Raw genomic sequence first — 23,376 nt, 5'->3', positions numbered from 1 at the left:
GATCTGCCCGCCTTGGTCTCCCAAAGTGCTGGGATTACAGGCGTGAGCCACCGCGCCCAGCCAGGAATTTCTAATCTAGTTTTAGAAAAAGTTTATGAAGCTAAAAAATTATTTTTGTAGTTCTGATGCCCTGCAATTTGGTGACTTTTTGATCTGTACCTGTAAATGGTATTGCCACAAATAGTGTAAATGCCATCATACCAGTTTTTTCTCCAAATGTTTATTATTTTTTAACCATTTAAAAGAATTATTTCATTTATTTGAAAGCCAGTTCCAAAAATAAATGAGAATAGCTAACAATTGTTGTATGCTTCCTATTTGCCATGTAGATCTAAGTGGTCCATATGAATTATCTCAAAAATCTTCATAACAATCATCATTTACCTGAGGAAACTGAGATATAGAGAAACCAATAAATGTACTAAACCCCACATAGTTGGGGGTGGGTATGAAGGAATTGGGATTTAAAGACATATTGTCTGTGACATCTGGCCTCTTGGAGAAGGGTGGGATCCCAGAACTACTTATGTCTGTTGTTGATTTTGCCCAAGTGTGAAGGTAGCAGTACGGATGAAATATAAATTATACTTTTTTCACACACAGCCAGTGTGTTATTTTCCCCCTCAGGACCCCTAGGTTTTATTTTTTCTTGTTTATTTAAGTAAATGTCTTTAAAATAATTACTTTGAGCACCATCTTCAATGATCATACTTTCTTATCATCATTAGAAGAACCAGCCTTGACCTCGCCGTCTACCGCATGCCTCCACCCCAGCACACAGAATTATGACCTCACCTCTTCTTTAGGTCTCCAGCTAGGGCTGTTTATAAGTGGCCTGTCTGGATGTCTTCAGATGACAGATACAGATATATATCTTGTGCTCAGACCCTGGCAGAAATGACGGGGAGAAAATATGTGATTCTTAAATATTTACGAAGAGATCTCATCATGGTCCTCTGATGATGTTAAGAACCCAAAGAATCTTAATTGTTTATAGTGCGCTCCCATTAAAACTTTAAAAGCAGTGGCCTGGGTTTCTTCTTTCAGAGTGGACCTGGCAGTCCAGAGGGAAAGCTCATTTGCTTGGTTGGCTTTTTGGGAAAGGTGTGCCAACGAATGTGTTTTCATTTAATAATCTGGAAACCAGGGTGATCACGGACTGGCGTGCAGAGTTGCTCAGCTAGAAGCATCTGAACTTGTGTGGGAAGGTGACAGGATTCAGTGTGGCTTCGGGCCGGTGTGGTTTGTGAGCTTAGCCAGCTATCCTATGACAGTTTTACAAGTACAGAACTCTTGAATATGCTGAAGTTGAATATTCTGGGAAAGGAAGGGCGAAGGTGATTGAACTGTGCTCTCGTTTTTGCTTTCAGGCAAATTCCTCTTCTATACCGGGTGCAGTCATCTTTAGCTTGTCAGTTATTGTCACAACTTGTTGGGAAGATCGTCGGCTTAGCCACATAGAGTCGCCTAAATATTTGAGCAGAAACCCCAGCCTTTCTGCAGGGTCTCACATGAACATCCTACCAGATGTGGGGATATCAAGGTAAAAGACAGGGCAATTCATATAATAATACCAACAGCAACAGCATATACCATGTGCCAGGCACAGTTCTAAGCACTTTACGTGTCTTAGGAAAAGGTTTTTCGTATCCTTATTTTAGAGATGAGGAAAACTTAAACACTTAGGTAACTTGCCTGGGGTCACACAACCAGTAAAGAATGGAGCTAGATTCAAACCCAAGCAGGCTGGCTGCAGTAGCCAGAATGACCCAATCATAATTCACAGTAGTATTCACTCAAGGGATTCAATAGGATCCATAATGATTCATAGGATAGAATGCATATCTCAACAAAACATATGTTTGTTTTGTGTTGTCTGAAGGTTGTAGATGATGTACCTGGCAAGCATGTCAGAATTCTGAGCTGCCACTGGATGAGAAACTTCCATGTCAGAGAATCCTTTCTCCTTCCTACATGGAGAGGTGGTGAGTTAGTGAGTACAATAAGAGATAGTGCTTATACATAGATGAGTTATTAGAAAATCTTTATGGAGCACACGCTGTGTGTGGAGCATGTGCCAGTAACAAGACAAGGATGATTGTCTTTGTGTCTCTGTGAGGATCCAGCAGACCTCTAGGGAGAAGAAGGAGAGTTCACTTCAATGAGGCCAGAGCCCCTCACTCTCCTGGCTTTTTGGAGACTGCCTGCCTTCCATGGCCACATTATCCTAAGGGAGGAAAGAGAGAGTTAACATTCCATGGCCTTATCCAAAGCCTTCTTTGACTGTTATTGGGAAAGAGTGCTTTGGGGGATGATACTGCTTAGTGCAAATAAAATGTCCTCTGGCCTGAACCTTAGAGAACCCTGAGCATGGCATCCACCTTGCTGTGGGAACCAACACTTTAATTTCCTTTCCTCTGGCTCACGCCTGTAATCCTGGCACTTTGGGATGCTTTTGCGGGAGGATCAGTTGAAACCAGGAATTCCAGCCTTGGCAATATAGTGAGACCCCTTCTTCACAAAAAAATTTAAAAATTAGCTGGGCTAGGTAGTGGTGTGTGCCTGTGGTCCCACCTACTCTGGAGGCTGAGGTGTGAGGATCACGTGAGCCCGGGAGGTCAAGGCTGCAGTGAGCCATGATCGCCCAGCCTGGGCAACAGAGCAAGACTCAATCTCTTACAAGAAGAAAAAAAAAATCTTTCTCTGACCATTGTAGCCTGGGAAAGTAACAGTAATAATTAAATTATATTGTCACTTATTCGTCATGTACAAGTGAGAAATCAGCTAGTTAGTTTAATAACCATACAAAGCCTTCTGAGTTGTTTATTTATGTGATTAAAGACCATTTGAAATCATCTAAACTATTTGTCTTGGTTTTTGGCCCTTGGTATCTGGGAACTTCTTTCTAGAATTTCTCTGATGTGATATGTCCACTGTATCTTTATAAGAGTTAGGTTTATTTTTATAAAAATGTTATCACTTCTGGCAGTAGAAACAGATATATTTGATAATTTAATGAGATGTCATCAAGAATAGTGTTTATTTTAAAAAATACTAAATATACATTTGTCTTCATTATTATGGAACTTGGGGTTGCTGGCGGTAGGAGACTTATAATGATTTCAGATGCTTTTCTCTAGCAAGAAGTATTATTTTTGCTTTTCTCAAATATCACTGAGTTCCAGTCTTCTTTATAGCTTTTTATAAAAGATAATTTTTTTCAGAACCATTTATTCTCACCAGGAACTAAATCCAAATAAAGACATAGTTGAGTTCATATTTGATTTGAGACTATAGTGATGTTTCATTTAAGTAGCTTTGGAAAATGCAGACATTTGGTTGCCATTTGATCCCGGTTACTCACTCTAGTTTGTCATCAAACTTCTGGTTCAGCAACATTAAAGGGAATTAACACTTGAATTTACATCTCTTCTGATTTGAAGCTCATGGCTTGAGGTTCAAGGGCACGCCTCTTATTAAAATCATTTAATGTTCTATACATTTCTGAGCAAGTAATCAAAATCAGACACTCTCACTCCTAGACTCAACTTCAGTGGTTATTTCTTTTATAAAATTAATTGCTTAATGGGAATTTTAAATGAAAGGCAGTGGTTTAGAGGTTGAGGCAGGGTGGCTCAGAGTCTCTTATTGTGTAATGAATCACTTGAACCCTACCACGCACCTTTTCCTGTGCATTGCTGATGAAGCCTGGTATGTGCCCCAAAGAACTTTTGAAATTAAAAAAAACACACAGGTCAAAGCAATCAGATGCCATTTTTCACCCATTTAGTTTAGCAAACATTGTTGAGTTTAATAATTTCTGATGCTGGTGAGGATTTGGGGAAACCAGAGCCCTTGCTGTGTTAGTGGCTCCTCATTGGTAGATAATTTATCAATATCTTTCAAAATGTTTAATGCATGTACCATTGATCTACGTAGTCTACTGCTAGGACTTCACCATATGTGATGTATTAGTTACCTAGTACTACATAACACATTACCACAAAATTTAGCAGCTTAAAACAACAAATATTTATTATCTCATACAGTTTCTGAGTTCAGGAATTGGGAGCACTTTAGCTGGGCATTTGTGGTTTAGGGTCTCTCATGAAGTTGCTGCCAAACTGTGGGCAGCAGCTGCATTCATCTCAAAGCTCAAGTGGGGCTGGGGAATTCACTTCCCAAGCACACTCACTCATGTTTGCTGTTGGGAGGCCTCAGTTCCTCACCAGCTGGACCTTCCGTGGGTGGCCTGAGTGTCTTTATGATGTGCATGCTGGCTTCTTTCAAAGCATATGAACCAAGAGAGACAGAGGGAGCCAGTCAGAGAGCACCCAAGAGGGAAGCTGCAATCATTTATAACCAAATCTTGGAAGTGGCCTACCATTATTTCTGCTGTAGATTATTGATCACATAGACCAACCCTGGTATAGGTACAGTGTGGGAAGGGGTTACACGAGGGTGTGAATCTTAGAAGCTGGGGTCCTTGCAGGCCATCTTGGAGTCTTCCTACCCCATGAGGCTACTCTAAAAACACAAAAGCCTGAGCTGTATCACCAAGCTGAATGACCCTCTTTATGCTAAAGAATGATCCATCATACTGTGGAATGTGTCGCACCTGTTAAAAAGAATAAAAAATCTGTATGTGCAGATATGAAAAGATCTTTAAGTTATACTATTAAGTAAAGAATGAATTTATAATAGTGCTATATAGCTTGATATATTTTAGATAAATTTAAAATATATACATGTAATCTGGTGTAGCATATATTTTTTTTTCTAGAATGAAAAAGTGTTTTGCATTTTTCCCTCCCTCCCTTTCCATAGGGAGAAATTTTTAGAAATTTAGAATTGAAGCACCTAAGTCTGTACTGATGCTCGTGTTCCCTGCCTGTCTTCAGGGAACTATACAGATCTTTATTTTCCAAGTCTCAGGGCTGTTCAGGCCATAACTACTACTATGCTCGCCTCAGATCTTCACTTGAAGCTGGTTTTCCTGTTGTGCAGTGCACTAAGTGACACACAGAGGCTTTCTGCCTCAGTGTCTTCAGCCAACTGAACAAGAATTCTTGTTGCAACAAGTTTTGCAAGTTCCAGGGTTCTTGGTCTGCCTGGAATCTCATGAATCATTAGATTTTTGTCTCACTTAGGTTTCCTCCCAGCTTGCTATCCTATTTAAAACGCCCTTTATTCCCAAGGAGGCTCTTGAGGCACTACCAGCCTGACTCTGCTTTCTTCTAGAAGCAGCATGTTTCTTCCTAGCCCTAGGGTGAAATGCTTCAGTGGAGATTCTACTTCGATTATGAAGTTGCAAAGTCTGTCCTTCGGTCTGCCAACTTTTCCTTCTTACTATCTGTCAAATCCTGATTTATTCAGTAAGTATAAGTAAATCTGCTAGACACCTCCATCTTGCCCTAAGTCTGGTTATTTCTTTCATTACAGCATATCTATGGCTTTCTTCTTAATTAATTCACTTCATAAACATGCATTTAGCAGGCTGGGCACAGTGGCTCACACCTGTAATCCTAGCACTTTGAGAGGCCAAGGTGGGCATATCACTTGAGGCCAGGAGTTCAAGACGAGCCTGGCCAACATGGCGAAACCCTGTCTCTACTAAAAATATACAAATTAACTGGGCATGGTGGTGCACACCTGTAGTCCCAGCTACTTGGGAGGCTGAGATGGGAGGATTGCTTGAACCCGGGAGGCAGAGGCTGCAGTGAGCCGAGATTGCACTGCTGCACTCCAGCCTGGGTGAAGGAGCAGGACTCCATCTCAAAAACAAACAAACAAAAAAATGCATTTAGCATCTATTCTGTGCCAGACACTGTGTTAGGGACTGGGGATAATTGTGAGCAAAAAGCCATGGTTCCTGCCCTGATGGATCTTACCATCTAATGGGAAACTCTGATACCACTCAATTACACATACACATCAATGACTACACACTAAAGACTCTGTTAAGTCTATGAATGAAAAGGCCAACTGCATATGTAAAGCAGGGAGATTTGTAGGGTCAGTAATATGATATGCATGCCTTTGTGCACATTAGAAAAAGCTATCCCCTCTCAGAGGACAAAACAAAAGGCAACCCCCAGGTATATGAAAACCTCTAGGCACACGGTTTGGCAAGCCAGTGGAGTCTTTTCCAGTTCACATAAAGGACTGGAAAAAGTGTCCAGTTGGACAAAACCCAGCACTAAGGTGCATGGCTTGGCCAGTAGGGCAGCCTCGCCATCCCCATACTTGACTCTAAACCCTGATTTAGAGCACAGTTGACCCAATCTAATGCACAGGACTTGGAAATCTGGCTGATCTGGAGGATCAGGGAAGGCCTGAGATGAAGCCTGAAGAATGAACAGCAGTAACTAAAAAATGGGAGAAGGGCGATGGGCAAGACCATCAAGAGCCTTTCAGGCAGATAAAACTGCATGTTAAAAGTCACCAAAGTAGGAGAGAGCCTGGAATATTCCAGGAACTGAGTCTAGAGAAGGAGAATTAGAGCAAGAGTAGGTTGATACAAAGCCAGAGCAGCCAGAAGAGGCCAGACCATGCAGGGCAGGACCTCTGAGGACAAGTCGGTAGAGCTGGATTGAGCATGGTCTTGAATGCCTAGCTAGGGAATTTGAACTAGAGTATCGTTCTTTTATTTATATCAGGGTCTGAATTATTCTGTTTCCTTTTTTGCTTTGAAGTTTAATCATTCTTTGCTTATTTAAATTTGTGTTTAGGATCCTACTTCCTTGCCGTTGAAAGATACATCCAGACTTTTTTTTTTTTTTTTTTTTTTTTTTGGTCTCTTTGCAAAAATGGCATGAATGCTCAAGGCAAGTCTTTGGATTTGCTGCTGGGAACATGGTTTCTGAAAACCACAGGGAGGAAATCTAGGAAATCACAGGGAAGCTCTGTTTCCTTCCCCACGAAGCAGTGTACACGTGTGCACGCACATGCACATGAACACAGGAATGTTCTCTCTCACATACAAAGTTGAGAGAATAAAGACAAATGTGTTTTCTCTTTTATTTTGGCAGCATTTTAGATATTTAAATTATTAACTATCTTAAGTTAATCTAAAAATTTGAATAGATGAAATGAGCATATACCATCCTTTATGAAGAGAATAATCAAAATACTGGAGTATGCTCCTCTCTAGAAAGAAGGTGTAGGGAATATCAGACAAGAATCTCAGTAACAGTTGTTTGACATTCATAACAATCTGAAATGTTGACCCAGGGCATCAGAAATGTGCTGCTCCAAGGCAGACAAGTTATACCATTGGAAATGGATACCTGCTGTGGCCACGGCGGCACTGGCTGCTGTCCCATCAGTACCCACTTGACCATCTCCTGCTCCTCCTGACCATAGCAGAGGCTGCTGCAGACTAGCTGAGGCTTTTACTCTCTGCTGGGCCTCACAACCTGGTCTGTTTCCCAAAGACCTGATTATACCTTCTGGTACCTCAGGCTGTGTGATCTTAGAAAATGAGAATCAAGTGATACAAGATACTGGTTAGGCAGGTAAATGAAGGTACCTCTAGGAAGTATAGTAATCCATATCTCAAATCCCCAACACACACACACACACACACACACACTCACACTGTAGTTAGGGAGCATGGGCTGGTTAAATTGGCCTTGAAAGAGGAAGTGAACCGTCTGGCAGTGGTGCCTGACCCACCTCAGTGTTTTAGTGGGAACTTGCATTTATTCATTAATTTTATACCCATTGCAGACTCTTTTTTTTTTTTTTTTTTTTGAGACAGAGTCTCGCTTTGTTGCCCAGGCTAGAGTGCAGTGGCGCCATCTCAACTCACTACAAGCTCCGCCTCCCGGGTTCATGCCATTCTCCCCATTGCAGACTCCTTAGAGAAGTCTACCTGGAATCTACGCTAAGCGCTTAGCCAAAATAGGCAGTTAAAGAGGTCTGTAGACAGAATTCAGGGAGTTTGTGAACTTCCATGAGAAAAAAAAAAAATTACATCTTTATTTTCACTAACCTTTAATGGAAATTTTAGACATTTGATTTGGACAAATTTGCAGGGTACTTTCCTTTGGAGAAGGAACTAAAGTATTCAGCAAATGACACCCTAATTATGAATGTAGGCAACAAGCCAGTAGTAATAGCAGTACCTGTGACTTTTCAACAATAAAAGTCACAGTTGTTTTCATACCACGTTAAAGTTGTTGAAATATTAATGCTCATGACTCCTTTAAAATTACCATAGTTATCAGACCCACTAGTATATCTTCTTATTTAATACATTAATAAAGAACATATATTACTCTATCACAATTTTTTTCCTAAAAATATTTTGATAATTATTATTTCTTTATAATTTTTGTCCTTTCTAATGTTATGTATTTGTTTTAGGAATTTAAAAATATTATTCTGAGAAGAGGTACGTAGGTTTTACCAGACTGTCAGAGGAGTACATGGCACAAAAAAGCTAAAGAACTCCTTGGGTGGTGGGCTCAAGTCCTGGTCAGTCTCCTAGCCGTGGAACTTTAGAATAGCAACATCTGAGACTCAGTTTTGTCATCTGCAAAATGGTTTAAGATGAGTGATGATTTTGGTGAAGTGGATGAGAATCTCAGTCAAGGGATGACTTCTTCTTCCTCTGGTTATTAAAAAGTGTGACGCCTTCTTTAAAGTACTTTGCTTTTAAATTAATGAAGTAGAATCATTAAGAAATCACCTGCAATCTTCAGATCTGTTTATTTGCATTTGTCTTCTCAGTCAACAGCAGTGTTGTGAAATATACTAAATTGATATTTAAATATATGTATTAAATATATAAAGTAAAAACATGTTACATGCACTAACATTTTTACCTTTTTAGTTGTTGCATTTTAAAATATTTTGTAGTCTCTAGTTTTCTGGTAAGGAGGTAACATTGTATTCCTTACTCATACTTTTCCCTATGATATAACATCTTTTGAGTTTTTTTTTTTTCTTTTTGTTTGATTGTTTTTGTGATGTGTAAAAATTCAGGAGTGGAGCAGCAGGGAGGGAAGGGACTGCCAACCAGGCAGTTCTGGAACATTCCTGGCAGGTGTTTTTTCTCTAGTCTATCACTTTTCCTTTTAATGAAAAATTCATCACTACAGTCCCAATATGAGTAATTTTCCTATTTATTTTTACGTATACAAATAATATACATAAATACTAGATTTAGATAATGTATAAATGTTTTTATATTTCACTGAAAATATCCAATCATACACGGATTGTCTGGCATATGATGGTTTGATTTATGATTTTTCAACTTTACGGTGGTGTGGAATCATTCTGTTTTTCACATTCAGCACAATATTCGATAAATTACCTGAGATCTCAGCACTTAATTTTAAAATAGGCTTTGTGTTACCTGATTTTGCCCAACTGTAGGCTAACGTCAGTGTTCTCAGCACGTTTAAGGTAAGCTAGTTTAAGTCATGATGTGACAAAATGTAGTAGTTGGTTGTTGTTGTTATAGATATTTTTCCTTAAAGTCCCAATGACTATTGAATCTTGTTTTGTAAAAACAAATAGTGTAAGTGTTTAAGAATAAAAAAGATTTAATATCAAGGAACGCATATAGTGCTAGATGAGATTATAAAGGTTGTTATTGTCTATTTTTAAAAACCTTTTAGCAGGAAAGTAAATTAATTTGTTTTAATTTCATGGACTGCTCAGTTTTCTTCACCCAATACAAGAAAAAAAGAGGCAAATTATAATACTATTTAGAACACATTTGCTAAATTTCTCTTTGCTGCCTTCTTAATTTTATCTGGCAGGGCTGCAAGACAGGAGTTACAGCAGTAGACCTGGCTGTCGTGAAGTGATTTCATCTCTTCAAGTTGTGGGGATTTTGTTTTGTTTTGTTTGTTTGTTTGTTTGTTTGTTTTTTGAGACAGGATCTCATTCTGTTACCCAGGCTGGAATGCAGTGGTGCAATCATGGCTCACTGCAGCCTTGACCTCCTGGGCTCAAACGATCCTCCAACCTCAGCCTCCTGAGTAGCTGGGACTTCAGGTGCATGCCACTTAGCCTGGCTAATTTTTCCATATTTTTGTGGAGATGGGGCTTCACTATGTTGCCCAGGCTGGTCTCAAACTCCTGGGCTCAAGTGATCCTTCAGCCTCAGCCTCCCAAAGTGCTGGGATTACAGGCATGAGTTGCCACACCAGGCTGTCTTCTGGTTTTATAAAGATGGATTTCCTGGACTTGGTTAAGCCATAACTGGCTGTCTAGAGGTTGAGATAGTTCAGTCAGTGACATGATGAAATAAAAAAGAATTTTCTGATAACAAAATGGTTTTAGAGAGGATAGCTAGGAAACATTTTAAAAGAGCAACGAAGAGAAACTTGCTGTTTCAAATGTAAAATATGTAGTAAAGCTAAAAACAGTTTAGTGCCAGCATAGGAATCACATAGAACAGAATAAATAGCCCTGAAATGCACAGACAGACAACATACAGACACATATGATCCCTGGAATACAGCAATCCCATGGGGAAAACGTAGATTATTCAGCAAACTACACCAAAATAAACTCCAGACGAATTATTTAGAGAACTATGTGTGTATTTTTCTTAAATCATGTTTTTAAAAACTCCAGGAGAAAAAAATGACTACCTAACTAATAATGGGATGGGGAAGTATTTTTAAATATAAAAGCAATGGAAGAAACCACAAGGGAAAGAATTATTTGTCATGTTTTAGTGAAGATAAATTTGAGTGTGAGGAACAAAACCAACTCAAATTACCACAAGTAAATGGAGAGTTTACTGTAAAGTGATCTTGGATTAACCTCAGGGCAGGGACTGTCATTGGGCTGGACCTTCTCAAGGCTGAGATAGAGAAGCAAGGCTAGATTCTGGAAGGACCAGGATTTGGGCACTGAATCTGAGGATCTTCCCTCACTGGGCTCATCATTAATGTAGTTTTGTTACATCACCTGCGTCTGCATCTTTCTGGTTAGCTGCCCCTCCCTGTACCAATCTACCGTGTTTGGCAGGAGGGTGGATCCATCGCCTCCTCTGGGCAGAAATGAATTGGACAGAAAGGGGCTTTGGGAGTCCAGGGTGCAGTGGCTCATGCCTATAATCCCAGCACTTTTGGAGGCTGAGGTGGGACCATCACTCAAGACTAGGAGTTTGAGACCAGTCTGGACAATGTGGTAAGACCACATCTCTACAAAAAATAAAATTAGCTGGGTGTAGTGGCATGTGCCTGTAGACCTGGCTATGGTTACACCACTGTAATTGAGCCTGGGTGACAGAGAAAGACCCTGTCTCAAAAAAAAAAAAAAAACAAAAAAACTTGAGGTGATAGAATTAACATTTTTTTTGAAACAGAAAGAAAACAAGAGGGCTTTGGGCAGGCCATGGATGATTCATTTGTATACACAAATTTGAAACTTTTTACATGGAAATAGTACAGTAAACATTTAAAAGATAAATACTGCCCAGAAATACTGTTGTAATACTGTAGTAACTGTAACAAATATTACAGGAAAAAAATTAATACTTTTAACTTAGAAAGTGTTTTTGCCAGACAAGAAGGATATCCCTAACACAGATTTTTAAATGGGCAAAGGATAGGAATAGATAATTTGCAGAACAAAGAAAATAGCCTGTATGGAAGGAAGGTAGAAGAATAACCTTATAGTATACAGTTTAAAAATGCAGATTTAAGAAAACAATCAGATACTTTTTTTCCTAGGAAATTGGCAACTTTTTTGTAAACTTTTTTGTGTGTTTTTAAAATCACACTGTCAATTCTGACAAAAGTAGAGGAGTCAGGCACTCATATTCATATACCGCTGCTGAGAGTGTAAATAGGCACAACCTTTCTGGATGAAGATATTGCAAGCCCAAAAGATAGTCGTGTTCAAATTAATAATTATTTTCCTAGGAAGAGGAAAATCAAAGAGATGTACAAAGATGGTTACTACAGCTTTATTTGTCATGGTGAAAAAAAGGTAATAACCAAATTTCCCAATATTACCCAGATGGTTAATTAATGGCTTATCCATATAATGAGATAGTATAAACCACCAAAAAAGCATTTGCTCAAAGAATGTTTGATTACATAATTCCAATTTTGTAGATAAACAGCAGAGAGAGAAAAAAATGACATAGGAAACATTCCAAATTTTAATGGCACTCAATTGGTAGGATAACAGACTATTTATTTTCTAAAATGAAATATTGCTTTGGTTATAAGAAAAACAACAGCAACAACATATTTGGTATTTATACCAAGCAAAATGTACATTTTTGTCATTTGGCCTAGAGAAGAGACATGTCTGCTCAACAATGAAGTTATTTCCATGAATTCTGGCATATTGGTTAAGAAGGACTCAGAGAATCCATCTAAAGCTCTTGGTCTACTCCTGGTGGTCATAATAGGTGCTCAATAAATGTCTGTTGTGCATGTCTACAGGGCCCTCAAGTCTAATGAGAATGGCTTTTCAATTCTTAATACAGTCTGGGTACGACTTGTCACAGATACGAGGATGAGGGATGGTGTATTTTTTTGATTTTAGAATAGGAAAAAAACCATTTAGTTCTAACACTGTTTATTCATAAGTCCAAAGAGGGGAAAAACTAATTCCATTTTTTTCTTGAGAATATCTGCTGGATTTCCATTAATAATCCTAGGCAAAGAAGTTATTTCATAGGTTGTCTTTAAATGATTTTTTAAACTAATTTAGAACTCATAAGTTTCATTCTATTTTTCTTTTTAACCTACAGAAGTGAGTGCCTGCTTACTGTTTTTCCTGGTTCTGTGCCATAAACACTGAATGGACTATCTTACCTTGTCTTTACAATCTGATGGTTAAGGTTCTTATTCCTGTTTTACAGAAATAGGCTTAGAAGTCAAGTTAATGAGTGAAGGGTTGGCTCTTTGGGCACTGTTTGTTGGAGTTCAGGTTTTCAGGCTTTTTCTGGGCTATAGACTTTATTCCAGGCTACCTTGTAGCAATTTGTGAGTCCAGCATCATGTTCTCCTGAGACCCAAAGATCCAGGAGCAGCTTAGAGCTGTAGCTAGATCACCAATGGACTCATCACAAAGCATAACTTGACTCTCAACCCTGGTACTAAATCCCTTTCCCCTCTACCAGAAGGTCTACCCCAATGGCAGGGTAGAAAAGAAAAGATCTTCCAGGACATCAGAGATGGCGTGCCACACAGGAGGAGAGGAACAAGGTCATTGTTGTTATTTGTTCAGAAAGAAAAGATGGTAAAACTCGGTTACATCTTACTCAACTGATTTTCTCGGCTTGAAAGAGAATTAACAGACACTAGGCTTAAGGGAGTTAAGAATAAATCAAGACGTGAACCATTCCAATGTAGCTACAGTTTCTGCATTAATGGGATCCTTCTGACAATGCCACAATGGAGAATTATGGCACAGAGCCAGTTCAGTCATAAACCTTATTCCTATACCTTCCTTTCTTACTGGTAATTTTATGCAGCAGGTTGAGAACGCTACTTTATTCTGAGACAGACTGTATACCAATAATTTTGATAACCTATAATGAGTTCTGTGATGTCTTTTTCTTCTTGTATCTTTTCCTTCCTACCTTGATACCAGTAATTTATAAGGGATCTATATAGTTTGAATGTATTTGAGTGACTTCAATAATACTTCAGTTCTACTTTTTGATATGACCCAAGGAAGCACCAGTAGGTCTCAGGCATTCCCCTGTGTTTTAGAAGCCTCAAATCAGTGAGATGAAACCCAGTGTCAAGAATTTGAAGCAAAGTAAGGTATGGAGAAAGAAGGTAAAGAAACTATTGGGTGGTTTGGCTAGAGCGTATTAATTAGTTGGATATTTTGGTTTCCAAAAATTTGAATTACAATAAAAGGAAATTTTGCTGTGTTATTTCAGTTTTCAGTAGCAAATAAATGTTTGTATAGCCCAACAATAAAATTGACGTATTTTAGTGCCTTTAAAAAAGTAAGTGATGGTTTTAACCCCATCTCTTAACTGGCTTATAGTGCCTCATTCATTCATTCAATGAATAAAACAAACACCAATTCAAGGAAATCTGTATAACAAATGTTTGTAAACTTTATGACGTAACCTTTGTTTTCTAATTTACAGAATAAAATCTAAGTAAATAAAAATTAGGGACAGTCTCTTAAAAATTTTTTACAACTTACTGGTATATGATAGGGTTCTTTTAATTTGATGGTTGGAAGATTCTTGAAAATAGAAATAAAAATTTAAGCTTTCTATTGTTTATAGTTCAAAAATGTGTGCACATGTGTGTAACAAGAATATACACATTTCTCTGATTCCAGAGACAGCCCTTTATCCAGCTGGCTAGAGTAGCCCCTATCAGCCCCCAGTCTCTATTATTCTGTTGTAATTTTCTCTTCATACTTCTCACCACCTGACTTGATACTAGTTATGTTTTTGCTCATTTCTCCTTTCCCTTTGCCTTCACTGGAATGGCAGCTCTGTCAGGGCGTAACTTTTTGCCATTTTTCCTGCTCAGTACCTGGAACAATGTCTAGCCTATAACTAGCCCTCATTTTCATTTATATGGAATGAATGAACAAATAAATCAGTTTTCTGCCTCTTATCAGCTGTGTGGAACCAGACATCTCCCCTCCATTTTGAGGTCCCTAAGTTATTCCTGGGAAATCTCGGGGACTGGCATCTTCTGCCAGACCTCTGACACCCAAGAAACCATTGGTGGTAGGCAGAGGCCCCTGTGAGCTGCTGCCAATGTCTGCACTGAGGCAGCCCCTCAGATCCCAAGCTAAGGTCACTGATGTGTGTTCACAGCCAGATGCTGCTGCTTCTGTCATGGAAGGATCTTCACCAAAGTCCACTCTTCTGTAAACTGTGCTGTGATGTGGGAATAGCACACACACCCCCACACACCCTCATGCATACACACACACACACACACTGTCACACACATATGCACAAACACCTGTTACCTTCTTTACCCAGACCATTGGGCCAGAGCAGCCTTGTGCCCCCATTTTTTTTCTTTCGGTGAAACTCACTTTCTGGCCTTACTCTCAGGAGTGGGGCAAGGAGTTGGGGGAGGGAGGACTGGAGGTGGGGTGGGAGGCTTAACTAAATCAGAAGTTCCGAGTGAGGAAGGCTCCCCTCCAACACAGAGGCATTCTTCTGACTTAGCTAAACAAGCTTCTGGCAGGAAAAATAATTTCCCTGGCACAATGTGGTGCCTTATGCCAATTACCTCTGTGAGGATCCACCCACTGGCCCTCCAGGCCATCTGGACAAAAGGGATCCCTGAGGGGATCTCACTAGCCACAGGCTGGGACTCCTGCTAGAGGGAGATAAAGCTTTACCACTTCCCTTCTTCTTTGTCCTGAACTGTACTCTAGAACAATCTGTAAGAAATGTCCTAATAGGTAATTGCTCTCTCCTCTCCCACACCACCCCCCCCACCCCAAACACACACACAACACACACACATACACACACTGAGAGGCATCCATAGTGTTCACCACAGTATGGATTCTCACGTGGTTTTATTTGGCTTCTTGGACAAATAAGCTGATGCAGGTACTTGTTGGATAACACTGTGGGGTGGGTCAGTAGCAGGGGATGTGAGTCAGGCTCCCTGTTTTAGAAAAGGAACCTGCAGTGCCTGCTGACATGCCCTCATACTAGGTATACTCCTTGCTTATTATCAAAGCATATCCAAAAACCCATTCTTGCTTCCAGAGCCAAAAGAATCAAGAGCCTCTGCTGGTGAAGGAAGTTCTGTTCCAGAAGGCTGTATCTGTCATGGACCCAGGCAGAGGAGAACAGGAGCCTCTGCCAGAGGCCAGGTCAAGCCAAAGAACGGGAATCAGAGAACAGTCCCCTGATTATTTAAACACAAAACAGGAAGGAAGGAACCCTCCACCGTCTTGGCCACCATTGTGACCACTGCCCATTATTTTTTCAGATTTATGTGGTCAAATAATGATTTTAAATGGAAAATCTTAAAGCCATTATGTTTTATTTTTGAACTATTCTACATGTTGAGGAAGAATGAAGGAAGGGGAAACAGAATCAGACTTCTAAAGAGTGGAAAGGTGATATCTGTATCATATGACCAAGCCTAGGGAAAAACACATGAGCCACACTCACTTTTTGAAAATCTGATCCTTATTGTTAAGGAGGGTGACTATAATTTTAGAAAGGAAAAGATGAATGGAAGACTGTCTTGGCTTAGAAAACCCATTTCTATTTTTTGTCCAACTGAATCACTCTGATAAAAGCGGCCTGAGCATCACAAGACTTAACTAACCTTTATGTCATTTCCCCTCCCACTCTGTTCCCAAAATGGCTGGTATTTTTTTATATTCGTTTTTATCTTGCTCCAAACAATATGTAGTTTCTCCTCATTGACAAACATTCTATCAACTTGTGAATTATTACTGATTCGTTTGCATGCATGTGAACTGCTCCCTGCTCCCACCTTTGCACTATCAGATGGAATTTTCCACGTATATGTCTTAGCCTCCTGACGCTCATGAATGTCAGTGTGGGTGTCATGAACTGTGCCATTATTGTTCTTGTAGTGTTTAGTTAGCCTGAGAAGCTCAATTTCTGTGTATGTGTGTGTGTGTGTGTGTGTTTTATTTCAATAGGTTTTGTGGGAACAGGTGGTGTTAACTTACATGGGTAAGTTCTTGAGTGGTGATTTCTGAGATTTTGGTGCACCCATCACCCAAGCAGTGTACACTGTACCCATTGTGTAGTCTTTTATTCCTCGCCCCACTCCCACCCTTTCCTCCAAATCCCCAAAGTCCATTGTATCATTCCCATGCCTTTGCGTCCTCATAGCTTAGCTCTCACTTATGAGTGAGAATGTACAATGTTTGGTTTTGCATTCTTGAGTTACTGCACTTAGAATAATGGTCTCCAGTTCCATCCAGGTTGATGTGAATGCCATTATTTCATTCCTTTTTGTGGCTGAGTAGTATTCCATGGTATATACATACCACATTTTCTTTATCCACTTGTTGATTGATGGGCATTTGGTCTGGTTCCATATTTTTGCAATTGCTAATTGTGTGAGAAGCTCAATTTAAAACCTCATCCCTTTAAGTTTCAGTTTCCATTTAGGAAGTACTTAGATTGATTTTGGTGATCTTTGGTTATGTATTAGTTATTTTCAGTTATTTTGTTTTAACATAAAATACCACTACCAGCTGGTTGGCAGTACTACCAGATAATGTAGCTGATGGAGCTGTTCATTCTAGATAAAATCACTGTGATTTGGGCACAGCTCTGCAGATGTGAAGTGGGGAATTCCTGTGGAACTTGACTGGCATATGCAGTTGCCCTTAACAGGTTTCATTGCGCTAAACCCCTGTCTTTTGTATGAATTCAGGCACATGTCTGTATGCAAAGTCTCATTTATATCCTACTTTACCGTTTTGGTTTTCAACATGGTAAGAGCAAAGGGTGGCTGTCTACAGGCTCAGTTTCTCCAGCTGATTTTCTGTCTTCTCTTACTTACTACTTCTTATTAATTCATTAGCAGCCAGTACAGTAGAAGTCACCTTAGCTTTCTGTTTCCCTTTCCTACCAGCAGCCTCTTCACATCTCCTTCAAAACTCACCAATAAGCTTCTACCATGTATGTCACAGAATATAAAATCTTAATGTTCATCAGTAAATTATTCATGATTTCTATGGCCCTGATTTGTGTGATGACTGCTAATGCTTTCAGAACATTTGATCTTGACAAGGTGAAAAATTGTGCTGTTTTAAAAAATTTTTCTAGAGTAGTTGCTAGGATTTTTTAAAGCACACCTATCTTATATGCCAGGAATTCCGAAGTCAAAATGTACATAAACCATTAGATTGTAAGCATCTAGGAATCTTTAGAAAGAAGTTTGGAGGTCAAATGCAGCCATCTATCCAATATAGACTCCCTTTTCCAGCATCCCAGACATAGAGTCCTTTGGCTGCAGACGGCCACTCCTGATGAGAGAGGGAACTCTCGGGTCACCAGGCTGCCCACCTTGGTTGTTGGCCATCTGGGATCCTTTGAGTAAACTTGGGCTAGCTTCTTAAGCTCTCTGTTTCTTTCTCTGAAATAGTGATAATAATAGTAATGGTAGCAATAGCAATAATAGCACTAGTAATACTAATAGTATTTCCTCATAGAATTGTTGTGAGTGATAAATCAGTTGATACATGCAAAACCATCTGGACAATGCCTGGCAAGAGCCACATACTCAGTCCCTGCTAGTTAGTAATACTGGCCCTGTAGGCAGAATTGTAGAGTAGAAGAAAGCAGATAGAACTGAGTCAGACTGACAAGGCAGGAGTCCAGAATTTGCCAATACCTAGTCATGTGAACATGGAAGTTAAGTTGCTTGATATTTTCTGAGCTTGAGTTTCCTTGACTGTAAAATATGGATAGGGAGTCCATCCCCAGTATGTACTTGCTGTAGTGATATAATTTGGGTATTTGTCCCCACCCAAATCTAGTGTTGAATTGTAATCTCCAGTGCTGGGGGTCTGAGTTATTTAGTCTGAGTTAATAGTGAGTTATTGCAAGATCTGGTCACTTAAAAATGTGTGGCACCTCCTCCCACCCCCACTCTCTCTCCTGCTCCTGCTTTTACCATGTGAAGTGCCTATTCCTGCCTCACCTTCTGCCATGAGTAGAAGCTCCCTGAGGCCTCCCCAGAAGCAGATGCAGCTGTGCTTCCTGTAAAGCCTGCAGAACCATGAGCCAATTAAACTACTTTTTAAGTAAATTACCTAGTGTCAGGTATCTTTCTTTCTCTCCCTTCCCTCCTTCCTTCTTTCCCTCCTTCCTTCCTTGCTTCCTTCCTTCCTTCCTTCCTCTATCTCTCTTTCTTTCTTCCCCTCCCTCCCTCTCTTCCTCTCTCCTTTCCTTCCTTCCTCCCTCCCGCCCTCCCTCCCTTCCTTTCTTTCCTTTCTTTCACATGTTCTGCCACCCAGACTAAAGTGCAGTGGCACAATCCAATCATGGCTCACTACAACCTGAGCTCAAGTAATCCTCCTGTCTCAGCCTCCTGAGCAGCTGGGACTACCGGTGCATGCCACCATGCCCAGCAAATTTTTGTAATTCTTATAAAGATGAGGTTTCACCATGTTGCCCAGGCTAGTCTCTTAACTCCTGAGCTCAAGTTATCCACCACCTCAGCCTTCCAAAGTGCTAGGATTACAGGCATGAGCCACCATTGCTGGCTGATTTTTGTATTTTTTGTAGACACAGGGTCTCACTATGTTCCTCAGGCTGGTCTCCGACTCCTGAGCTCAAGCAGTCATCCCGCCTTGACCTCCCAAAGTGCTGGGATTACAGACGTGAGCCACCGTGCCCAGCCCTCGGGTTTCTCTATAGCAATGCAAGAATGGCCTAATACATGTAGCAAGCAATCAGTAACATGCCAGGTTACTTAAGGGATTAGCAACAATTCATATAAGATGCCTGGTACAGAGTAGACACACATTAAACAATTATTATTAGTTACATGCTTAGTTGAAGAGATTAAAAAAAAGGATATGTTTGCCTAAGACATAATAGCAATGTGCCTGTCACATTAGTACATAATAGATATTAGATGACTTTGGAGAGTAATTCAGGTTTGGAACTTCTAGAAACCAAAGAAAAGGCACCGTAAGATCTTTGCAAATGTAGAGATTGAAAACCTTTTACAATAACCCACTAGAATGAGTAAGATGATGTGTGTCAACTCCAAATTTCTAGTAATTTCAATGACAGCAAAACCGCACTGGTTCATGTGAGCCAGAAGAAAAGGCAAATCAGAATATTTTTAAGAAAATTCAAACTTTTCATTTCAAATATTACAATATCCTCCCCCCACCCCTTTCTTGTAAAAGCTAATTAGCTGAAAGAATCATTGTTAGGTACCTTTTTTGCAGGTAGAGAAACACCTCAAGTGGAGTGGGGGGGCGACGATCAGCTTCCTCCCAGCCATTGACCACAAACACTCCAGACCAGGAAGTCTGGAGGCCCCAAGAGCAGGCTCTCCAGAATCCTCCAGTGTGACAGGCATGATCCCCAGCTTACCACCTCTAAAAGGTATCTGTCCCTGGCAAAGATGCCCCTATGAAATTAATTCTTCACTTTACCTTGAATGATTCTTTGATCATGGATTAATGAGATGGTGACTAATGGCAGCTCTGAAATTGCCTGTTTTAATGAATCAATAGGAATTATTTTTAATTAGTATGCCAATTATCTGTATGTAAATGATGCTCTCTGATGTGCTTAAGGCGTCTTGAAAGATTTATTTTCTTAATTCTGTTAAGACTCTTGTTTACAATGCTGTTGTGTTCTCTATGAGAAATCCTTTGCTAAGTAGAGGTGTATTTCCAGCCTTTGTGGAATAATCCAGTTTTAGCAAGATCATCTTGACAAGGGCATTTACCATATTTAGAATAAATTGCAGGGCAGTGGATTTGCCTAGCCAACCTAAGCCTGCCAGTGCCACAGCAAGAAGGCATTTTAATGTGTTGCAGAGCTGGTTCTCTCACCCAACCCACTGCCCTCCTCAAAGACACTCTGGTGTACAGCTCCCTCCTCCTCCTAATTTTAAGGCTTCAGGGTGGAGCCGGGGAAGGATACCTGCTGAACTTTGCCAAACCACCTTGAGCAGGGCTATAGGCCCCTGGGCTGGTATAATCCAACAGATAGACTTTATCTGGATGACAGTGTACTGTCAGTGATGAGATGAAGCCAACACCTGGCATTTTAGGATCAGTAGATTTGAATCAAAGGACATACTCAGATCATGTGCCTTAGCCCCAGTACCTCTCAAAGTGTTTTCTCTCCTAAATCTTTTTAAGTTGCTCCCTGAAAAGCAACTTTTGATTCCAAAAGTCTGACTTTGTTGAACAGGTATGTTTCTAGGGTTGTTTGTTTGTTTGTTTTGAGTCAGAGTCTGGCTCTGTTGCCCAGGCTGGAATGTGATGGTGTGATCTTCGGCTCACTGCAAACTCCACCTTCCGGGATCAAGTAATTCTCCTGCCTCAGCCTCCCAAGTAGCTGGGATTACAGGCGCCCACCACCACGCCTGGCTAATTTTTGTATTTTTAGTAGAGATGGGGTTTCACCATATTGGCCAGGCTGGTCTCTTGGCCAGGCTGGTCTCGAACTCCTGACCTCATGATCCGCCCACCTTGGCCTCCCAAAGTGGGGTTTTTAAAAACATTTTCCTTTGGGCGCTTCCCCCCACCCCCAGTTTTCTTTCTTTCTTTTTTACAATTATCTAAGATCATTTTTCACCCACCAAAAGGCCTTTTTTAGGTTTTCTTTTTTTAGCCCGTGTACCAGAATAGTAGTTTCAGTGTTGCCAACTGCAAAAGGACCTATGTGTTGTGGATGCTGCCGTAAGCTGTTTCTAAGAACAAACTAAATGGTTCTAGAAAACCAGTACATGGAGTAACTCACATATTTTCATGGAAAGCAGGAAAACCCCTTTGCCCCAGTGTTCCAGCAGCTGTCAGATCTTCTCATCATAAGCAACAATTTTCCTGGACTTGAGAATGGAAAGAAAAAAATTATATTTGATTTAGTAATTTTCAAAGAGTGAATTATAACAAATGGAGTTAGGTTGCTCACTCCACCTTTTAAACAGCAGTTATATAGCAATAGCTCTCCCCATACCACAGGAATGTTCCCATAAACTTGGATAAACTACATAGGAAGTAGCTCACATTTTCATCTGCACAGTTTATCAGTCAACAAGTGTTCACTGAGTTCCTTTTGCCTAGCACAGCCCTAGCAGCTGCATAAAATGTCTGAGCAGCGTGTAAAGACATTGCCTCCTACTTCAAGTCATTCGCCCCATATGGGAGAAGCGATATATGAAGCATCAAGGGAATAATTAAGGCAACAGAGTGATATCTTGGTAAGTTGTCATTTGTCTACACAGCGCCTTTCAGCACACACGAGTGATTCTCCTTCATTTTCTTTTAAGAAGCAAGTATTAAAAGTGCTGCAAACTTGAAACTGCTGGACTTGATCATCTTTATTCATTCAAAAAATTTAAGCATTTACTACTAAAATTATTTTGTGTAGATGTAGGCACTGTTCTACAACAAATAATTTTGTAGACCACTAATGAAAGTTCAGAGAAGGATATATATTTACACATATGCTTAATTCCTAATTATATAGACTTTGGGGTAGTTCTGCCTATTGTGTGACCTTTTATGTTTAACTACATCACATTTTCTATTTTTGACTGAGCCTACGTGACCAAAATTGTGTCAGTTCAGCATAAGCGGTGCTCTGCTTTCTAACCTTCCTAGTCCTGTGTATTTTCTGCATCATGATTTATTAACAAGTACTTAGGTCATTTAGCTGAATTGTGGAGCAAGAGAGTTAGAGCTAAGATTTCCTGATTGCCAAGGTTTTGGTTCTTTGCTTCCTATATATTAGAGATTCTGTTAACTACTATGAGATGCACATCTTACCATCATCAATAATGCTCTAGAGACACTGCCTCTTTCTTTAGGTTTAACACCTACATTGCGTTATCTTTTAATCAAGTTCTTAAATGTGATAGGAGAAAAAACAATGGGTGATAAATGCTTCTGCATGAATAAAAATTAACTGCACATATAATGAATACAACTTATTTTAAAATGTCTTCTGCAGCAAAACATTGTGTTGGTTAAAAGTTACCAAGCTGAGGTTAAATGGGTTTTAATTAAAAATTACAAGCTCACCCTACCCCAAAGTACTACCACATGCAACTCTAAAAATACCAAATGGATAAAAACCTTAAAATTGTTCAACAGCTCCCCCTAGCATACATAATTTCAGGCTGTCAGACTAGAAAGCAAATTCTAGTTATCATTTTTTACGTGTCTAGTTACATGGGCACCTTCTTGATATTATTCCTGAATTGAATGTCTGAAGGTAATTATAAGCAGAGAATAGTGTAATCTAGCAAAATGATTTCTTGTGAAAATATTTTCAAAATGATTTTACTTAACTCTGGCTATCCTCTATCCATTGTCGCTGCTTTGGTTGGCTGGTTCAAGGAGACTTCTGTTTTCTTTTGGAACAAGCCATCTAGGAAAGAAAATACAAGGTTGGGGGAAGTTCTTAAAGAAGATTGTGGAAATGCACAAGGTGGACAGAGAATATTTAACTGTCGGTGAATTTTAGGAACACAGTCTCAGGAGTTTGGGCTCTTGAGCAGTTTAACCACTCTGTGACCTAGTTTCCTCCTCTATAAAATCGAGAAATGCTAATAGTACTTGTATCATAAGGCCGTTGTGGTTAATGTGCACAAAGTGAATTCTCAGAGGTGATCAACAGTCATTGTTAGCCTTATTTCACCGTGGATGCATGAATGAAGTCAGGATCTACAGCCTGGGCTCTGA

The 23,376-nt window shown here is 39.9% G+C and overlaps 1 protein-coding gene across 2 annotated transcripts in view; it reads left to right on the top strand.

Moving 5' to 3' along the window:
- Nucleotides 1-23,376, top strand: part of C1H1orf21 (chromosome 1 C1orf21 homolog) — a 235,484-nt gene that overhangs the window by 154,724 nt on the left and 57,384 nt on the right. The window lies entirely within an intron of this gene.

This window comes from Pongo pygmaeus, chromosome 1, assembly GCF_028885625.2.
Source record: "Pongo pygmaeus isolate AG05252 chromosome 1, NHGRI_mPonPyg2-v2.0_pri, whole genome shotgun sequence".
Lineage (NCBI taxonomy): Eukaryota > Metazoa > Chordata > Mammalia > Primates > Hominidae > Pongo > Pongo pygmaeus.
This window is presented reverse-complemented; position numbering and strand designations above follow the sequence as displayed.